The 21347-nt window shown below is 40.6% G+C and overlaps 1 protein-coding gene across 2 annotated transcripts in view; it reads left to right on the top strand.

The window, feature by feature from the left end:
* Positions 1-21347, top strand: part of LOC142099006 (cytosolic carboxypeptidase 6-like) — a 1251957-nt gene that overhangs the window by 377449 nt on the left and 853161 nt on the right. The window lies entirely within an intron of this gene.

Here is a 21347-nt window from a genome sequence, read left to right as displayed (position 1 = left end):
GAAAAAAAAGCAGGGATCCAAAACCTAAACACCTGAGGGCGGTTTTTCCAAAACCAAAACCAAAATCAAAACATGAAGTTAATCCAGATCCAAAACACGGAGGTCAGTGAACATCTCTAGATAAAATGTTACATTTTAGTTGAAGTTACTCTTTGGGTAGGAACATGAAAGATGTATGATTATATCTATCTACCTTTGGGGTGCTCATGTGCCACAGTTTTTTTAAAAGTTTCTAAGTAGATAAAATACAGGAAACAAATATTTTATAAAGTCACACACTGAAATACATTAAATATTAATATTTGTGTTTATTCCAGGAGAGATCCCTGGAACATTTTCCGAATGCCGTACATACATTTATTATGTTTTTGGTAGTGCGCACGTTTACCTTATAATCATTCTGCAGAGCACATAACAGCAGCTCTAAAACTGTCAACACTATACAGAGGAATTATTTTACCATCATATAAATGTGACTGAAATATATATAGACTCAATTTATTTCTGTTATTTTTCATACATCTATTTCTATGGCGTGTTAGTGCAGCCGTAGGATTTGTTCTGTCCATTGTGCTATGGTATCTATTCCCAAAGGGAAATTTCCATTAGTCCAAGCCTGGATAACAGACCAAGTGTAAATTGTGTGTGTTAACCCTGTGCTAAAATGCCCCAAATTACCAAATCTTCCCAAACTTGGGTCTTAAAATGAGAATGTATGTACAATTTATTATGTAGGTTTTATTTTATTTTTCTCATTCTATATGGACATATTCATTCTGCACAGAGGGGTTCAATTGGCAGTGATGTGGTGCGCGGACATCGTACCGAGTACATTGCCGGCATTTACGATGGAAATCTTCACTCATTTTCCTGCACACTTCTCTGGGTGTTAAAATCTAGAAGTGAAAATTTAAAGTGGCAATAGCATTGTAATGCCTTTAAAGCCATTTACGCTTCAAATATTCACTGCAAACTCGCCGTATAGAGGTGACTTGCAAAAATCGGAAGTTAATACATTTACACCCAGGACTCGATTAGTTTATTGCTCCTCTTGGGGTTGATTTATCAAACCTTGCAAAAAGGAACAGTGGAGGTGTTGCCCACAGCAACCAATCAGATTCAAGCTATCGATTCTAGAATGTACTAGATAAATGCTAAGTAGAATCTGATTGGCAGTATGGACAACACCTTTTTAGAAGGTTTGATACATTGATCCCACGTCTCTTTTATATTTTATGCTGTTTACTAATGCATGACACAGGCGCTGAGATTAATATATATATTCCCAAACTTAAGATATTGCCAAATGTCACCTGGAAGTAGATGTACAGTTTTCAGTACAGAATAATCCAGTGTAAAGAGCATCTTCTTGATAATAACAGCTAGTTCCATGACTTCAGAGTGTACAACTCATCCTTACAAAGAAACGCTTACTCACCGAGCTTTTTATAAACAGTAGAGAAAAGGAAAGTGTACAAAGAGAGTGTAATGTTGATGTTTACCTCGCTTGCCCTTCCTGCAGCTATATGTTGAGTTTAAATTCAGTTAATATATACCCTGTATAAGTAAGTTTTATCTTTGCTTCAGCGTTCTATAAACACTAAATAAGATATATCTCATTGTCATTCTGCACTTTGTTATCACAGACAAGTGGTTACTCGGTATGCCGTAATGCTCAGTGTCAGAGTTAAACGGGTACAGCTGAGATTGGTATTTATCTAAGGGCTTTCTTTACCTAGATATTTAATACTTCCTATCACCAAATCAGAACACGGCTCCTCCCCTCCAGAAAGAGGGCGTGGCGGAGCCATACTAGGGGTCGTACCCACTTTACAGAATAGTGGTAAATGGGTCACTTGTCCCAACATTTCCAGAAAGTCCGAACAAACATCCTTGACAGTTTCCCAGAACCGGGACAGTCCTGCCTAAATCAGGAGGTATAATATTTTATTAATGTATTAAAAAGCATAGTGTTGATTCCTCCTTTCATGTACCCAAACCGCTTCACCTTAAACTCTACATAACTTAAACTTTAAACCAATAAATAATGACACGGGCACCAACTTAAGTTTGGAATAAGGTCACAGTTTATTTATAATTGTCAGTGAACCACGTGAGGTGGCAGAGAGAGCAGTAGGCTAAAATTGCACGAACCAATAAGATGGAAGATCACATTTCCACCAACCCAGGTTATACCTTATCTATTGGCTGGTACTATTATGAGGCAATAAGTGAATGTATCCCCTCTGGTCTCAACAATGTTACGCCCTTACTAGGCAGCCCAGGGTCCTCCTTACTAGAGAACCAAAGAGTCTGATGACTTAAAAGAGGACAGTGACCAATGACCAAACGAAGTAAGTACCGTCTGCTAACTGAAAGCTGACTGCGATGCTGCACTACCAAACTGGGCCTCGTCTGTATGGAAAGAAAAAACATGTTATATCTTTCATCACAAGGCATAATTGCCAGGTGGGGGGAAAGGTATCCGGATCCAGTAGAAGAGGAAGTGACACTTATAGAATATAGAAGAGCCAGTGACTTCCACTGGATCCCATTGGCTGTTCCTTCTGAAGACTTAACCCCAAATTGGTAAGCACATGTCAGACACAAACACATCATTTTAAATGCGTTTGGCTTGACGGCCTCTCTACAAATTATATTAAGTCATCTCATGTAAATGGTAGAATTATTACTTTGCTTTACCAATGTTTGAATATAGTATCACTTAGACATGAAGGAATTTTTGTTTTACTCAGCAGAAAGTGAATCTTATGTTGTCTATGCTGTTTTTGCAATATACAATTATCAGTGTTGTATTTACTATAATTACTATTTCAAAAGCTTATGGTCTTTTTTTACCACTTATTTTTTGTTCATTGTTTCAACCTTTTATCAAGTCAAAAACAGTGGAAAGTTAATAAAAAAAACCAAAAAACGTTCATTTCACACCATGGAATACAGACAAGTAAAAAAAGACGTCTCATGTATTTTGTGCTAACACGCCGAAAGAAAACCTATAAAAACATTTTTTTCACCTCCACTGTTTTTGATTCAATATTGAGTGCAAAGTGTCATTCTACCTTTGGAAGAGAGGGGGCGCTGGTCTTTCACACACCACAGATGCTGGGTTTCTCTTTGCGTCTTATCTCCGCTATCTGGTGCCTACCTGGCGGTTTCCGGTGCCGCCTGGCTGAGTCATGCTGCCCCTGGACCCCCACTTTATGACAAATTTACCTTAAGGGATCAATGAATGTCCTTATCAGCAATTCCCTTATCTGTGTTTAACTTGTAAATCTTCATCACATTATTTTGTAAAGAAATATATGAAACACTCCTGATTTTGCTATATTGTGCTTTAATAGCAATGTATTCTTTATCAATAATGCTAATGCCAATGGTCTTGCATTGGATATGATGTCACCTCCCTGCAGCCCTTTCTTGATTGACATCTTCCAAATCCCTCACATCCCAAATCTCTGCATCCCTTCATCAAATGTTAATTTTGTCTTTTCAGTTTGTATGTTACTCTAATTCCGCAGTCCTTCGGGACAGTGAACTTTATAATAACCATCTGTTTACTTCCAATTGACCACAATTCTCAGTCTAGCAGAGGCAACATCAAGTAAGACAATAACCTCCATATGACCACAATAAGCAGCAGTTACATCTCACAGTGCACAAATTTGTGTTTTTGTTTTTGTCTTTCTTTCATGATACAATTTCATGTATTTTGTTGTTATTTTTTTAATAAACACTATGGGGTAATTTATCAAACTTTCTATAAAGTAAAAGGAGAGGTGTTGCCCGTAACAGCCAATCAAATTTTGGCTAACAGTTATCTAGTACATTCTAGAATCGATAGCTTGAATCTGATTGGTTGCTATGGGTAACACTTCCACTTTTCCTTTCTAGAAGGTTTGATAGAGTTATCCCTATGGGAGTCACGCAGCCTTGGGCATAATCCCATTTGGTTAGAGTAAAATATGCAAATTTGTGCTGTCATTTTTAATGTTTTATTATGTTTTTTTGTTTTTTTATTAAACATGAATGCATTTTACACTATCATACAAATGTTAAAAAGCTTTTCTGGGGCTTATAACCTGATAAGAGCACGTATCACGTATCTGCCGATTTTGTGCATATCGTACGCAAAATCACTCTGTGCATGTCCAGAACTGTGACATAAACCAGTAAACGCAGCAACGTCACTGGATCTACGTAGGCAAAAGACACTTACTGCAGTCTACGATTTCAGGGAGTGAATAGGACAGGGAAGGGGCCTTTTGCACCGTAGTCAATGTATAGCAAGGGCGTGCCACACTCAAGGGCATGCAGCCACGTCCGAACCAGCTTTAGGACTCTCAAAGTTACTTGTTTTTCTGCCGTATCTCTTGCTTCAGCTACAGGGTTAGTCTAAGTCCTGCTTACTGGTGATGACAGTCTCATATTCATGCTATAACATGTGTTTGCATTCACGAGCAACCAATCAAACATTAAAACATTAGGCAATATGATATGAACCAGGTTCTAGAGCACTTTTCTCAGCTTCAATATTATGTATGAAAACAACATTTCTTTTAGGTGTGTTATTTACTTTAGTAATACACAGTCTTTGGTATAAATACCAAAAAGTGTCTTTACTTGTCTCCTCCAGCAGTTAGGAGAGACAGTCTCCTGAGTACTATACATGTTACTTACTCTTGCCACTTCATCTTGACGTTATGGAAAGAAAAGGGAGAAAAAATAATTCTAATGTGGCAGATTGAATTCTGCGCAAAGTGACGCAAAATGCCGCTGGAACGTCCCGTGAATGAGACCCCACGGCGATATCCGGCCTGAAATCTACGCCCATTTTTGCTTGCATCTGCTAAAGCGGTGATTTCCTCTACCGAAGTAACCGGTAGTGTGCATAGCAAGAAATTGCGGTGTTGTCCGGTGGCAGAGTTCAATCTGCCCCTAAATGTAAAAAGCTTTACGTGATGAACTGTTTTAATACTTGCCTTTAATGTGTAGATAAAGACAACCAGCATGTGCAGATAGTAAATATAATGAATACAGAGTGGAACGAAATGAGGATTAAGAGTTACCTACTTGTATTCTTGGAAATTCTGATGGCTGCACCACAGACATGAAGTGTTACCCTGTTGATGACTTTTATCTAATGATCTAATGATGCTGGGATAATGATCTCTGGCACACCTTATTCCTGACAGAAGTGCTTTTTGTCACATCTAATAAACACACTGTTTTATATATCTGTTAAATACATCATAAAACTTCATAACACCATAAGTATTGATATAAACCATTGCAGCTGTGGTATTAATGACAATTCGGACCCTGTTCAGAAATATCTCCTTATTCTAAACTTTTATCATTCTCGTTTTAGCTTTTCGTGGAATAATAGAATATTTAGCTTTGGGGATTTATTGCTGTTTGTAAACAGTGTTAGGTTGCAGTAACTGTATCTGTTCCACACTGTTTTGCTTTAGGATAATCTGCCCCTGGGAAGGGGGGGGGGGGGGGGTGGGGGTAAGAACGATGTGGGTTTACGTGACATTATTAAAAATTTTATATAGTGTCTTGTGCACTATGGGTCTCATTTATAGACGGATGCAATTTACACTGAAATCGTAAGTGTAAATTGCATCCAGTCATTTACACAGTATTTAGAGTAGCACGGATCTTTAGAATACTGTGAAAATTGCACAAACACTTCTCCTTTATCTGACTTATGGGTCGGTGTGCAAGTGCATCATGCACAGCTCAATGCAAAGCAGATAATTAAATAAAAAAAAGAGAAAAAAAAAATGCCCCCCCCCCCAAATAGCACAAGGGTTGGTTATGCTGTTTGGGAGGGGGTGCACACCTTTTATTTTAAATTTAATTATTTTTTACTGAGATTTTTTACTGTCTCAGTCTGAGTGCAATCTCAGACGACTCTTGGCCAAAAGTGCTTTTTGCGCTCAACAGAAGGACTGGCGTCCGACTCTAAATGAGGCCCTATGTAGATATATTAAAAAATGCCTATTTGACTGGAAGAGCACCTACAAAATAGCTTCATCTCTTTATTGAGTGTCTACCTCAATGCGTCATAGCTCTGCCTATATTGCTAGTGAGTCAGCGCGTACCGTAATGTATAGTTCACCTTGGAAGCCGCCAATTAGCATAAAGAGTTTGTGTTTTTTACATGCTCTCTCCTGGATACATGAACTATTTTAATTTGATACCTGTATAGTGCAGACGGCACCATATAAAATGCCAATTCCCTTGGTGATAGGTTCTACTCTTTATAGTAGACCTGTCATTCCCATGCAAAACCACACTTGTGTCTTTAAAACATCAAAGAGGGATTTGTCTTATTGTCTTTGTATTAAAAAAAGAAAGAAAGAGACATTGTAATTGCTTTTTCACTCCTCTCCTTGAGTCTACAATGGGAGAGGGCATATTTTAAAGGACATTATTCATTCAAACTGAATAATAATCATAAGAAACAACAAAAGAGAATGCTAAACACTGACATAGACACGCATCAGTCCTTCTGCCCCCTCCACAAAGTGACAAGATATATGTCTCCCCACTGTCAAACAACTTGGGTTCCAATTCAATTTACATTATACATATAAGAATAAAAAATTTCCAGCGACAACCTTTACCAAAATACCTGACAAGTTACTTAAGGTTCTCAACTCATCTTGCCTTTTCCATTGATGATAAAGTCTTTTTCCTTCAGGGTGAAGCCCTCTGGTTTAGTAACGAGTGAAGTTGCAGCACAATTTTGCGCAAATCGAGTTTTGCGGTGGAACAAGTAATTTCGAGAAGGGAAAAGATCCATGAAGGCAATCTTTGAGTTATACTTTTGTTTCACCATTCTGCAGAATGATGTTCTGCACTAAACTTGTAAATTCACATTTCATCTATGAATAGAACTGGAACAATGACAGCTATTCACTCTGCTGTGTAGTATAGTTGGCATAGGGCTGGGAACACTTATGTCTAGATTTACTAAACGGCGGTTTTGAAAAAGTGGAGATGTTGCCTATAGCAACCAATCAGATTCTAGCTTTCATTTATTTAGTGCATTGTACAAAATGACAGCTAGAATCTAATTGGTTGCTATAGGCAACATTTCCACTTTTTCAAACCCGCAGTTTAGTAAATATACCCCCTGAGGTCATATTCCGCCAATGAAGGTAGTGGAAAAATTCCACAGAAAATGGGGTAGATATATTGACACATTGGCAGATGATCAGCAAAAACAAAACATGTAATTGTTCGAATCTACTAAATGGTTCTTATATAGGCAACTCAATGCTAGTACTAGCCTAGACCTTCATAATTGATCTTGGTAATTTTATATTTGGATGCTTTACATTTGTTGGAAAGAGTCATTCTGAATAGATGACTTACACTTTATGATGTAGAAATCTTGTGGCGCCTAACAAATAAACAATAATAATAATAATATTGCTGCTATATGAACAAAGCCTTGTCTAAATTAATACTAGACACCACTTTATCCTTTATCCTAATGTTTATAACTGCGTAATCCTGGTACATGTTGATACATACTTGATTGCATAGTTGTATATTGCTCTTTGTTTGACTCAAGAAAACAGTTTATAAAATAAAAAATATGTGATGCCCTGTAGTGGGAGGGGTAGAACAGCCGAGCGAGAGGGAGGATGTTCCTGAGTGTGTTGATCGAGTAGAAAGTTCAGAATGAAAATGCTGAGATGGAGAGATAAGGACTCATGAGATTTCCTGAGCATGAGATAAAGATGTAGAGACATAAACCGAGTCTTCTACCAGAGAGTTTGAAGAGAGCTTAAAATGCAGTTGATCTCGACAGGTGGGAGAATTGTAACCCAATAATGTGGGTGCACGCTCATGTGAAGCCTATGTGAGTTTAGTATGGAGAACTCATGTACCCCAATATATGGGACCATATGGTTAGTGAGAGTGGAGTGGAATTTGGGGGAAAACAGAGATCGGTTACACATACATTGTAAGGCAGAAGGAGTGAAGCGATGTACAAAATTGCAGAACCACCACGAGTGAGTGTCAGCTCTCGAACCAAATGAATAGTTACACGTACATCTAACCCCACAACATTCCCAATTTTAAGATGGGGACATACTCAGCAATACCCAATATATACACAATCAACTGTAAATACTAGTGATGACACCACAACCTTCATTTATAACATTTTCATTTCTTGTAGTTAATACATATAATAGTGGGTATAATAAACATATGAATGTCATTCTAGTAGTCACAGAATTTTAGAGAGATTCAGAAAACATGTATGAAAGAACCAGCTTTAGAGGAGCTCCTAAAAGACGGATGAGCATAAGCCTCCTATCCTGAAGAGATGTATAACATGTATGGCATATGAGAAGTCATGTCAGAAAGTTAAGATGTCTATAAAACACATTTAGCAGGAGACATTGTGTTATAATATGCACTCTCCGTCTCCTGGGTTTTCCCCTGTAGTTATAAGTGATATTTCCACTGCTCAGCAATGTTAAAATAATTTCCCGGTTTTCCAGCAGAGTAGATTCTCATTCTAGATTCTCCTTCACTTTAGTCTGAAGTGGGCGGGACCCTGACAGCGCAATTTAATGCAAATCGTATCTTCATGGTCCAACCTCTGTGGCACGATGCACAGTGGAGGTCGTTCCAAAGAGTAGACAAGTATGACTTAATCAGGGTACGCACTACAGAATTTTTGTCCAATAATAGGCTCAACCAGCCGACATACGACCGCTCGTTCGAAAGTCGGGTCAGTGTGTGTAGTGACACGATGGTCGAAAGTCTGCCCAAATGGACGATTGTCGCCTCATTTGGTTGGTCGTACCTTTCACTATTTGCGTTCCAATCTCCTTTCCGTTGTGTAGTGTGTATAAATTTCCGACCGATCCGACCAATGTTGCTTCAGTGTGTACGAAATTAAAATCATTGCTTACGACAACATGGCTGTAAAAAGTCGCTAACGGGACGGCCTCTCTTCCCATTATCGTCTAAAACGAGGCTAGTGTGTATGCAGTCCATGGACCGAGCGATCGGACCATCGATCGGATGTTAAATCGATCGGCATAAAAAGTTGGTGGAAAATTCTGTAGTGTTTACCTAGCTTTACACATGCTGATCAACACTCTATTATTCTTTTGGAGTTTGCATAATCAGCAAATTACAGTATGTGAGATCTGACTGTCCTTAACTCTCATACTGTAATAAACATTTTGAAGGACTTAAAATTGGTGCTGCACACTACACTACAAGGCAGTTCCCTTGCTTCTTGATTTATTAATAAAGCAGAGTTGCTTTATTATATTATATAAATATTGTTACATTGTCTGAGGCAGGCACTTATCTATGTTTTGTCCGCAGGTGTAATCTTCTCATCTTGTCCATCTGCTCTTGAACGATTCCTGTGGCTATGTCTGAATGGTTTATATCTTTAATTGCTAATGCTGTTTGCATCTGGTTAAACTCTGAAGCAATATCTTACCGGGGATGTTTAGAAACCACAGTTTAAGTTAGAGCTGTTTTCTTGCATGCCCTGAAATTGTTGCTGCTTCATTGGAATTGGCTCGTCTGCTGGAAGAGGTGGATGCCAGATTACATGTTATGTTATGTTATGTTATGGAGCTTATTATGTTATTTGTTTTTACAAAATGCATTTCCTTGTCTTTTTAGCCTTCTTATAACCTTTTTCTCAAGTATCTATTGTGGTTGTGGTCAAAAAGATACACTTTAGTTTCATCATATCACAGCACTTTGTTGCAAAAGTTAACTGCATGCTTAAGACATTGATGTTGTGTTGGGGTCGTAGGAATGTCACCTTCTGATATCTCTTCCAAGCAGATCGTCTTTGTGTAAGCGATGCTCTACTATGGACCTGTGGACTAGTAGTCTGTGATATGTGGGTTCTGCTCTGTATATCTGACCAGCTTATGAGCAGTCCTATCAGAGAAGTTTCATTGTCTCCCAGGTCCTGCCTTGACTTTCTCAGTTCCTCTTAACTGTAATTTTTAATGATGTTTTTGAAAGCGGAAATTCCAGGCTATCAATGTCGTTGATAGCCTTCCCCTTCATTTTGTTACAATAATATTTATTTCCAAGTCTTCACTGATCAGAGTAGGCACACGATCCTGAGAGGTTAGAAGGGTCAGAGAATGTATTCAACTCTAATTGTCTTCACCTGCCTTAATTTAAGGGCTAACGAGTCAATTAGGTTTTGAGGTGTTTAAAAAAATATTAATGGATCAACTCGAAGGCTGCCCATACTTTCACACATGTCACTGTTTCATTTTTCTTCAGTCTGTTAGATTCAGCAAATAAATCGTAATGCGTTAAGATGTGCTGAATTATGTCATGTTTAAGTTGCAAGTGCACAAAATTTAATTTGTTTAGGTGGGGGGTACAAACTTTTGCATATAACTGTATACCTCCCTCTGGAAGACTGAAGCATGAGGAGTGGAAATGAAGGAATCTAGAGCATGGATCTAGATGATGTACAATGTAGTATATAGATCAAAACAGGTTATACACATTCAGATATTTAGATCTACTCCATTAGAGCCAGGTGACCCATTAGGTGACCTAAGCTCCTGTCTATGGCCAGAGGGGCCTACATCCTTCGACCACCGGTGTTTTTTAATATTCTTCTGAGGCTTGGGGTTATAGGGCGGCTGTGCAGGACCTGGCACCTTGGTCTGAGCAGTCCAGGACTATCAAGCCCAGCTTCATAGAGCTTCAATAAGTAGTGATACTTTCAAAGCCTACCCTCCCCCGTCCATCTCCCATCCTCCTCTCTACCCACATTCCCACATAAACAAATCCAACAGGTGATAACTGCTGAAGCCATGACTGGCACAGTCTAACCAAGCAGTCATGCTCTCCACCCCTGCCGGGCTCTTTATCTGCTGTCGGCTATTAGTCTTATGTAGGGACTGGAGGTGTTAGTGTTATGTTGGGACTGGAAGTGTTAGTGTTATGTAGGGACTGGAGGTGTCAGTGCTATGTGGGACTGGAGGTGTTAGTGTTATGTAGGGACTGGAGGTGTTAGTGTTATGTGGGACTGGAGGTGTTAGTGTTATGAAGGGACTGGAGGTGTTAGTGTTATGTAGGGACTGGAGGTGTTAATGTTATGTAGGGACTGGAAGTGTTAGTGTTATGTAGGGACTGGAGGTGTTAGTGTTATGTAGGGACTGGAGGTGTTAGTGTAATGTGGGACTGGAGGTGTTAGTGTTATGAAGGGACTGGAGGTGTTAGTGTTATGTAGGGACTGGAGGTGTTAGTGTTATGTAGGGACTGGAGGTGTTAGCGTTATGTAGGGACTGGAGGTGTTAGTGTTATGTAGGGACTGGAGGTGTCAGTGTTATGTAGGGACTGGAGGTGTCAGTGCCATGTGGGACTGGAAGTGGAAGTGTTAGTGTTATGTAGGGACTGGAGGTGTTAGTGTTATGTAGGGACTGGAGGTGTCAGTGTTATGTAGGGACTGGAGGTGTCAGTGCCATGTGGGACTGGAAGTGGAAGTGTTAGTGTTATGTAGGGACTGGAGGTGTTAGTGTTATGTAGGGACTGGAGGTGTCAGTGATATGTGGTACTGGAGGTGTTAGGGTTAAGTAGGGACTGGAGGTGTTAGAGCCGCATCTGAGCTTAAGACACCAGCAACAGCAGGTAGTAAAAGCTGCAAGTATAGGTAGCTCTCCCTGACAACTATCCCAGGTCTGTTTGGAACAGTCCTATCTTTGGGGGACTATCCCGAGCTGTCAGTACAGTTACAGTATATACCGCTTCATGTTGCTCTGCTAATGAATGAGGAGCCACATGCACCAAGCACTGTTTATTCAATGGAGAAAGCTGAAAAAGTACTAAATATGCGGCATGGCAGGCGTGTTATTTAGTTTGTCTAGAAATGGATTTCTTCAGGGATCGATCGTAGGGTTGGGCACTAAATTCTGACAGTGGAAATGTCGTCAGTTAAGTTGTCGTCATGACCCGCCGGCATCGCTCTTTCAATGTCGACATTGTGATTGTCGACTTTAGGAATGTGGACATTTTCAAGCTGTCCCCACAATGGAAGTGTCTGCATTTAGCCTGCCAACATCTTCATGTTAGAATTGTGACCGCATCCTCCGATCGTAGGGGAGGAGGGCCCCAACTCAGAATCAGGGCTAGGGCTCAATGGGGTCTTAATCCCGCTCTGTGCTCCGTGAATGCCCCTCATCCCTCTTTCCTATTAAACACACAGCTGTACAGCCACAACAAATACAGAAGAAAATCATTATCAAATTATACATTTATCCTTTAGTAGTCCATCAATAGCGGCGAATGAATACATGAATTAGCAACATTAGACACCCTCTTTTTAAATAATATTTTTAATTAGTATTACCAACAGACAATCCACTTATTGTGCCGACGCATGCATTGCTGTTTGCAAGCATCAGAATGGGATGTAATCCTAAATATGCAATTTATCCAGCTTTTGCCTACGGTATAATTAAATCCTAATGGAAGAGAGGTGCAATTACCTATAAATACTATGCTAATGTGTGTGAAATATGTGTTGCTACTGTATTTTATGTTGCGTTTATAAGCCCCTGCATTTTGTGCCATGCTTGTAATTTGCTGGAATAGGTCAATGGATTGAACTGCTGTCGTTTTCTGTAATAAGCAAACAGACTTTAGACCATACAGATCCAGACATTGTTTGGCTACGTCATTATGGGGAAAGAAAAGGGCATCTGTTCTTGGCTAAGCCTGAAACATGCTACAGATTTAATGACCTAAAGCAAAATAATTTTTTTCCCGAGAGCAGACTACAATAATATAACCTTTTATGTACTTCATGTGTTGTGCATTGTTTGTGCTTTTCACTGCCCTTCAAATGTATTTACAGGTTCATTTATCAAGGTTCGAAATAAACATGATTGCTGGTTTTCACTGACAATACTCATTGTTTCTTATACAGTGAAGATAATTTTTTTTTCATTTTAGAATGTCGGAGAATCAAAGTCAATTGAAAATGTATATATCACTAAGTTATCAAAGAGCATATTCTTGTTTGCAAATGAGACCTCATTAGAACTAGCGCTGTAACAAAAAAAAAAAAAAAATATTTTAAAAAATACATTTCCCATGATGCTTATGAATGATTTTCCGTAAGTGAGACCCTTGATGGTGATGTAAAAGGAAAGTCCAGTTTCACCACCACATTGCTGCTAACAGATGTATAATATATCACATAAAAGCAGTTTATTTTTCAGCGGCAGCCTACTAGGTGATGGGAAAGTAAGACCATACCGCCACTCCTACTGGCTTCATTGCAAAACTATCAAATCCCATTCACTTACATTGTTCATACCACCACTTCTAAATTATCACTTTGACTGCTGCCGTAAATATAAATTATACACACTAAACAAAACAGGACTTTTCCTTTCTCTTCTAATGCTGCAAACCACTTAGGGCAGTCTACAACTTAACTCCATTGTTTTCATTGTTGACAGTTTATCTTCCTATTTTGGTCTTCTTCCAAAAAATAGTTTATCTTTTTAGATCTAGTCCATGGGAAGCATTAGGATTAAATTCAAAAGGTGTTGAGCCTACTGTGGCTAGACTACATTACGCAGGGAATTTAATTGCCTGACGATGTGACGTGCCGACATCGCACCGCGCACATTTCCGGCAATTATGGTAATAACCTCTGCTCATTTTTCCTAAATGAAAAATGAGCGGAAATTTCTATTAAATCTCCACGCAAAGTGTCTCACGGATGTTGCGGAGACACTTTGCGGCTAATTGAATTCCCCTCCTAAGAATTACAGCACAAAGAAGGGGAGTAATATAATTCCACAACGGAACGGTGTTTATTCCATAAAATTACATGCCACACATTTTAAGTACAAACATTCTAGGAATCTAGGACTGATCTTTCCATAGCAAACAAAAATGTTAAAAAAATTCTCATTCCTTTCCTCTTTCCTCCCCTCCCTTACAAGTGAAACAAGGGTGAGGTAAGGGCAGACTGTGTGTTTGTAGGTTTCGGCATCAGGCTGGGTATCTCATGTTGCATACAGAACCCTGACAATAGTCCCAAGGATCAGATACCTTATGATTACAGATAAAAGAGACAATTTATAAACTCTCTATATTTTAGTATTTCTGAGCCAGCAAATCACTTTGCAAATGTAGCTAAGAGAAAATGTTTAGCTCTGCGATTGTCCTTTAAAATGTCATTTTTCAAACAAGTTAAATAACAAAATAAATTGACCCACTTTACCTATACAAATTTTCTTCCATTTGAACCAGTAGTAAAACTGGTGGAATCGTGGTCCAATATCACAAATTGCTGCATGAAATGATCCACAACAGATTCAGCCAATTTTAATTATCATCATCAACACCACCACTTTTAAAGAGGGTGTCAGTGGGACTACAAGGTTCACAGTCATACCTGGTCAGTGGAGAGGTGGGTTCGTCCTTTGCAGTAAAAGTGTTAATCGTTAGCAAATTCATCTGAGCATTTACATATCTCTAAGCAGCATAAGAAGCAAAAGAATTGCCAGCAGTCTCTCTATGGTGTTTACCATAAATCAGGGTGAAATATCCTTTCGAAAAACAAGTGCATATAGAGGGGGGAATATGATTAATTGTTTTCACTGCCAACCACTAGCTTTGACCTCTTTGACTCAATATTTAATCTACAAAAATAAGCAATTGCACTTGTTCATTTCATACATCCCTTGCACACGCTCGTAAGATATATCAGCCGCCTTTTAATTATCCTGCAAATGATTCTATTAAGCATTCTCCTTGCATATTAAGTGGAGGAGACATTGTTTGCAGTTTCCCTCGCTGCCTGCGAGTAGAATGTGGGCAGACATAGAAAAATCAAATTATTTTCCTAAATGAAAACAACCTGAGCAGAAGCAGCCATTTGGAATAATGACTGCCTTGCTGACAGACTGACCCGTTACCTCGTATCCCACCATTACTTAGGAACTGAAATTGTGACAAAAATGTGTCACGTACAACAAGCCGAGACACTATTACAGTAAATATAATAAAATCTGGAGAGAGATGTATCTTTATATGAAACAGAAAGTGTGCTTTTACAATGTTTATCACAGCTAGTGTAATGCTGTTACAGCGCGTAGTCTCCCAGAGTAGCAGACATTATAACGAAGTCTGTCGGAATGGAGTGACCGCTTGTCTGGCTGTGAAAACAGCTTATTAAAACCCTACTCAGCTGGCGGGCACGCTAATAAATTAGAAAGCTATGTCATGGAGAACACTGGTGTTGAGCCAAGTACAATGCAAAGCAAAAAGGTGCAAAGATAAAAATTTGAGTACGATCCTTTTTCTGCTTAAAGAATCATTTCACTTCCACAAAAGTGCTTTCATATTAGGACCAAACATACATATTTGTCAATACCACATACCTGTGGGGGGTGTAGTACCTATTAACGGTACTGACTACCCCGACACAGAACAGAACGTCATGAGGATTCCGAATGAAGACTACACCAACCTGTGAAAAAACCTACTTAACGGAATGCAGATGACTTCACATCTTGACTCCTTGTCTTGCCGGCTGGAGAAAATTACGTGATGAGCAAATGCGACTTGGCTTAAAGCAGCGATGGACGGACCCGCCTGTCATTTATATAAAGTAAGTAATCTTTTAGGGGTTAGAGGTGTTAAGGATATTAGGGTTAGGAGTTAGGGTTAACCCTAATCCTCTAAATAGTACTTACATTACATAAATGACAGACAGGTCCATTGCCGCTTTAAGCCAACTCGCTTTTGCTCATGACGTAATTTTCTCCAGCCGGCAAGACAAGGAGTCGTGAGGTGAAGTCATTCCGGTAAGTAGGTTTTTTCACAGGTCGGTGTAGTCTTCATTTGGAGTCCTCATATCATTCTGTTCTGTGTCGGGGTAGTCAGTATCGTGAAATTGACTACCACCTGTGGGCTTTAGTTTAGAAGAGCCAGTGATGCTTGGCCTCCTGTGGTGTAATCTTGTTTATTTGGGTTGCTCTGGGTAATGAACAGTTCTGTGCAGCCCTGGGACTGTATGGTCAGTCCTCTCTCACTTCAAACTCCACTTTGTGCTGCCTTCTCTGCCGGTGTTAGCTCCATGCATGATTCGTACACTAGATGATGTAACCAGGCTGCAGGCAACTTGGTGGAGATGTCACTGGGGAGACACATAGAGGGCCTTGTTCAGAGTTGGACATACCAAATGTAGTGCATTACAATGCACTTTGCTTCCCTGCACAGCAAAATCCAGACATAGTTTTAATTTGTTTTTGTTTTTGCAAGACCAATACCCTTATGAATTTGCTGACCAGGCTGGGACTGGTTCACATTGTGACAGGGGTGCCCTGTGCTATGGGTCTCCCTGTTATAGTGGGGCCAGCCTGGCATAGGCTGGGTTATGGTGGCCCTTTTGCAGGAATGAGGGGAACAAGACTTGTTGTCAGGTGGCAGCTGGCAAATGTTAACCTGGGGGGCGAGACTCGGCTCAGCAGCCTATTAAAGGATGTGACCCTTTGTCCACCAGCCAAAGCCGGATTAAGGGGGGGGCACCGGGGGCATGTGCCCCGGGCCCTCTTCTGTCAGCCCCCCCCCCCCTTCCCAGATGGAGGGTCAGTATAGTTCTTGGTGGCTGATTCCTTCTCCGGTACCAGCCACCTTCCTTAATACGGCTGCAGCTCTATCCCTCTGTCCCTCCCTCCCTCCTACCCCAGGTGTGGCTGTGTCCAGTCCCCGTACAGCTAGAGGTCACATGGGACATGCACCACGTTACAAGTGCCCTCCTATGTGTGAGCGGGGCAAGAGTTAGAGAGAGGAGTCTTCAACACAGCTGTCTGGGATCTTAAGAGATATGTTTTTCTCTTGGTGTCACTTGGTAGTAATGTGGGGCCTCTTTAAACTTTGCTAATGGGCCCAATAGTCCTTGATTTATTCTGTTGGTTTTATGATATATTATTAACAAAAGCTTCACTTAAGTTAACATAAAGTTATTTGTCTGGCCACACCTTCCATTGTCTGCTAATTTTGTATACTTCATATCATAGAATAGGTTACTTTTACATTTTTCTGATCCAGAAAATTTGGAATCCTGAGAATGTTAAGACTTAATAGATTCCCAGTCAGTGTAAGTGAAAATGGGTAAACAAAGGCTTTACATGCTCAATAATAAACATGACAGGCTTACTTTGGATCATTGATGTGTGACTGTTGCAGTTATGGCCCAGTGATCCTTCAACTACATGTTTTTATTTTCAGAGATGAATAATGCTTTCTCTAGGGGTTATTTACCAGCACTGCTGTAAGTGAGCAGAAACCATCAGAAATTAATAAAAATCAGATTTTATCTGTCCAGATAATGAAAGTGAATGTCTGATTGGCTGTTATGGTTTGGGACACATTTGAACCTTTCAGCAATGTTGGGAAACACTAATTTTCTTCTTCCATGGTCAGTTTGATCACCTTTAATTCATTATCTCAGCCATTCTAGGATCTAACTGGGAAAACAAAGCATAAAGGTAAAATACACTGTTCAATCTTATCAGGGGCAGTTTATAAAAGTGGTGGGCCTGTGTGCAAAATTAGTGTTTCGTACTCTGCTTTGTTCCACCATTGTTTCTTTGTCACATGTGTTCCATGCCCCAGCCTGAGAGGTTCCTACCAGTTGTGATGTCTGCTGAAAGAGGGATCTGGTCTTCACAGCAGTCTCCACCACATCTGATCCATATGTGAAGAAACTCTGTGTAGAAGGCTGATGACCCCACATTCACTGGACATTACAGCACAGTAAGAGATGCCGGCAGGGGCAGATTGGGAGAGCTGAATAAAGTGGAAGATACCTCCAGTCTGAGAATCAAGAATCCAGATTCTTGATTGACTCCAGTCACCAGAATCAAGACAGGTGGCAGACTTTAATGCTTCAAACTGGGGAACAGGATTCCAGTTCATCTGTCAGCATTGACACAGCATGGTGGTATGGACTTTGCTCCCGGGAGTCCACAGGTCGCTGCCCTTGAACTGCCACTTGACATGACTAGCTGGAAAAAGATGTCCGAAATGAGGCACCAAATCAGTAGGCAAAACAGAAGTCAGAAGCAAGCCAAAGGTTGAGGTCCCAATCACAGGGTCCAGACGAAAAACAAGCCAAAGTCGGGGTCACAGCCACAGGTTCAAATCGAGAGACAAGGGAATTGTCAATTTATAGAAATGATTAAACATCAGCAAATGTCAGGGAAAGCTAGAGCAGATGAGACCTGACACTCTGGTAGTGATTACTGCACAGAGTCTGGATCCTAGAATATTGGGCTCTGTTGGAAAAGAGACAGGTACTAAACACCTCCTGGAAATTTATACACTATATAAATAGCCACCATTAATAAAGAGAGCTACCACCTGCTAATACATTTAATGGAGAGCCCTCACATTACATAAATAGCCCCCAATCAGCATACACATTACATTACTTCCACTACCTCATTACATTAATAGCCCCACTATATAAATTTACTACTCCCACTATTGAACTTTAATAGCCCCCACCAGCATACAATATATTACATTAACACACCTCCACACATTACATTAATACTACCTCCCCATACACATAACATTAATATGACACACACACACATTATATTACAATGTCACACACATAACATTAACATCACACATATCACATAAATATCACACACACATAACATTAATATCACATGCAAACACCCATATATACATTAATACATTAAATTAACTACAACTACACTTACCTGATCTGCAGACATTGCTGTCGGGGACTCTGTCTGCAGACATTGCCTGCAGTTTTTCTATTTCTACTCTACCTAGGAAAATTTGTTTAGGGTCAATCAGAGCAATATTCAAAGGATGAATCAGCTCTACAAGCAGCTGGCAATCCAACAGAGCAGTTTATATAGGTGATGCCAAGAGCAGTAGTAGCCCCTGCAACCGCTATGGTTCCTGCTTGCTTTAGCCTAAGGAACTGACACATGACAGCATTTGCAGAGTGAATCAGTGCCCATGTGTCAGGCACTCTGCACTAACGCCATCTGCTGAGTTCCCTAGTCTAATAGATGCATGTCCATAAAGTACCTGGGCACCCTTAGTTTGCTTACTAGAGTGCACATCTATGGACAGCTTGGGGGGAAATGGGGGCCCTCCAAAACATTGCTAAGGGGCCCAGTAGCCCATAGTTGTCCCCGTTTGCTGCTATACAAAGCTTTGTAAAGCTGGGTACACACTACACGCTTTTCGTCCAATAATCGGCTAAATCAGCCAACATACGACCGCTCGTTCAAAAGTCGGGTCAGTGTGTGCAGTGACACGATGGTCGAAAGTCTGCCCAAATGAACGATTGTCGCCTCATTTGGTTGGTCGTACCGTTTAATATTTTCATTACAATCTCGTTTCCGCTGTGTAGTGTGTATAAACTTCCGAACGATCCACAACAGTGAGTACGAAATTAGTCATTGCTCACGACAACATGGCTGTAAAAAGTCGCTAAAGGGAAGTCCGCTCTTCCCTTTATTGTCCTAAATAAGGCTAGTGTGTATGCAGTCCATGGACCAAGCGATCGGACCATCGATCGCATGTAAAATCGCTCGGCATAAAAAGTTGGTTGAAATTTCTGTAGTGTGTACCCAGCTTAAGCCGTTAATGATTAAGTTTATGCACTGAATGTTATCACTATCTGCATCCTTTCCAGCAAACTAATCCCATAAACACCTCCACAAGCAGCTCGCTGCATCGCTTTGATCAGGAAGGTGGAAATGTTTCTCTGTGCATTGCTATGTTTTCTATAAATAATAATAGAGCGTCACCAGAACAGGACACATTTGTAAACAACAAACAAACAGGAGATGGAAAACACACCAGGGGCCTAGCAGCAGCAGCAGCAGCAGTAGCATTTTCTAAGTATAGATTGAAGCAATTTGCTTTCAAACAACTCATTTTCACTATTTGACATATTCATTAACCCAAGCTCGAAAAATTATTTTGCAGCATGGATTTTTCACCAATCAATATATTAGTCATTCGGGCACGTATCGTTAGGACCGGCCACTGAGGTCCATCTCTCTGTCCAACTGACTGATATAGTGCAATGTCAAGTACAGTCTGCCGAGTTCTGCAGGTCACCAGGCTTTGCAGACTTGTCCCTTTTGCATTTTAATTAGTTTGCTATTAATGACACCCTTAAATATGCTTCAGAAATGAGACAGTGCTTTAAGGATGCGGCACTGGAATTGTAATTAAGTAGATACTCAGCCATGTAATCATTAAACTACCAGTTCGGTTTCTTGTTTAATATCTGCTGGTTTATTAGCCGTATGAAGGTTAAGGGGAAACTGTAAACCAAATACAAAGTAGCAAAAGCAATTCGGGTAATCTTTGTACGCATGCTAAACTTGAGAGTCTTAACAACGCGGAACACTAGAAGAGTATTTCACTTTTGGGGATTAAGTGGTCTATGTGTCGTTCCTCGCAATATTTGGCCGAAAGGTATAATTTTTTTATCATCGCTTATCAGAGTGATAAGAAATTAATTTTCTGAGCTATTTATCATATTAATCTAGCTAGGAGAGTGCTGCCGAAAAGTGGCTGTCATGGCAATGATTTACCCCTCTGTGATATCATTGAAAGACTTGTCTTCCCGTCAGGACCGGATTAAGGGAATGGAAGCCCCAGGGCTAAGGGGGCCTCCATTCCCCCGTGAGGGCCCCCACCCCCGGGATCCGAGCAAAACCGCCCCTCCCCGTGATCCGAGCTGTCGCCCCACCCCCCCCCCGGGCACTTACCTCCTTCTCCGGTGGGCTGTACGCTCTTTACTGAGGCGATCTCGTGAGAGTGAGACTCACGATATCTCCTCAGTAAGGAGACTACAGCGTGCCGGGGAAGGACCGCAGTGACAGTGCTCAGCAGCACTGATCGCGCCCGATCAATACTGCTGCTGGGCACTTTCAAGGGCCCCCTGGATGCCATAGGCCCCTGGGCTGTAGCCCAGTTAGCCCTATGGTTAATCCGGCCCTGCTTCCCGTTCCGGCTCTGCTTCTATGTACTGTGCATTCGAGGCAATAAGTCTGTGCATGTGCAGGTTGAAAAAGTTCATAGGCATTCTGACCGCTGCTATGGGATCTATTTGTCATAGGGAGAAGAGCCTTAAATCCAGTGAAAACGGGTGTTTGCACCGGAGATAGGGTTTCTCCCTATTTATCAAAACCGTCAAAGCAGCCATTTGCTATTGCCAGTGTATCTACGACAATTAGCCTTTGCTGGCTGCCTTC

This window comes from Mixophyes fleayi, chromosome 8 (genome assembly GCF_038048845.1).
Source record: "Mixophyes fleayi isolate aMixFle1 chromosome 8, aMixFle1.hap1, whole genome shotgun sequence".
In the NCBI taxonomy this organism is placed as follows: Eukaryota; Metazoa; Chordata; class Amphibia; order Anura; family Limnodynastidae; genus Mixophyes; species Mixophyes fleayi.
Note: the sequence above shows the minus strand (reverse complement) of the source record. Positions and strands in the feature narration are given on the sequence as shown.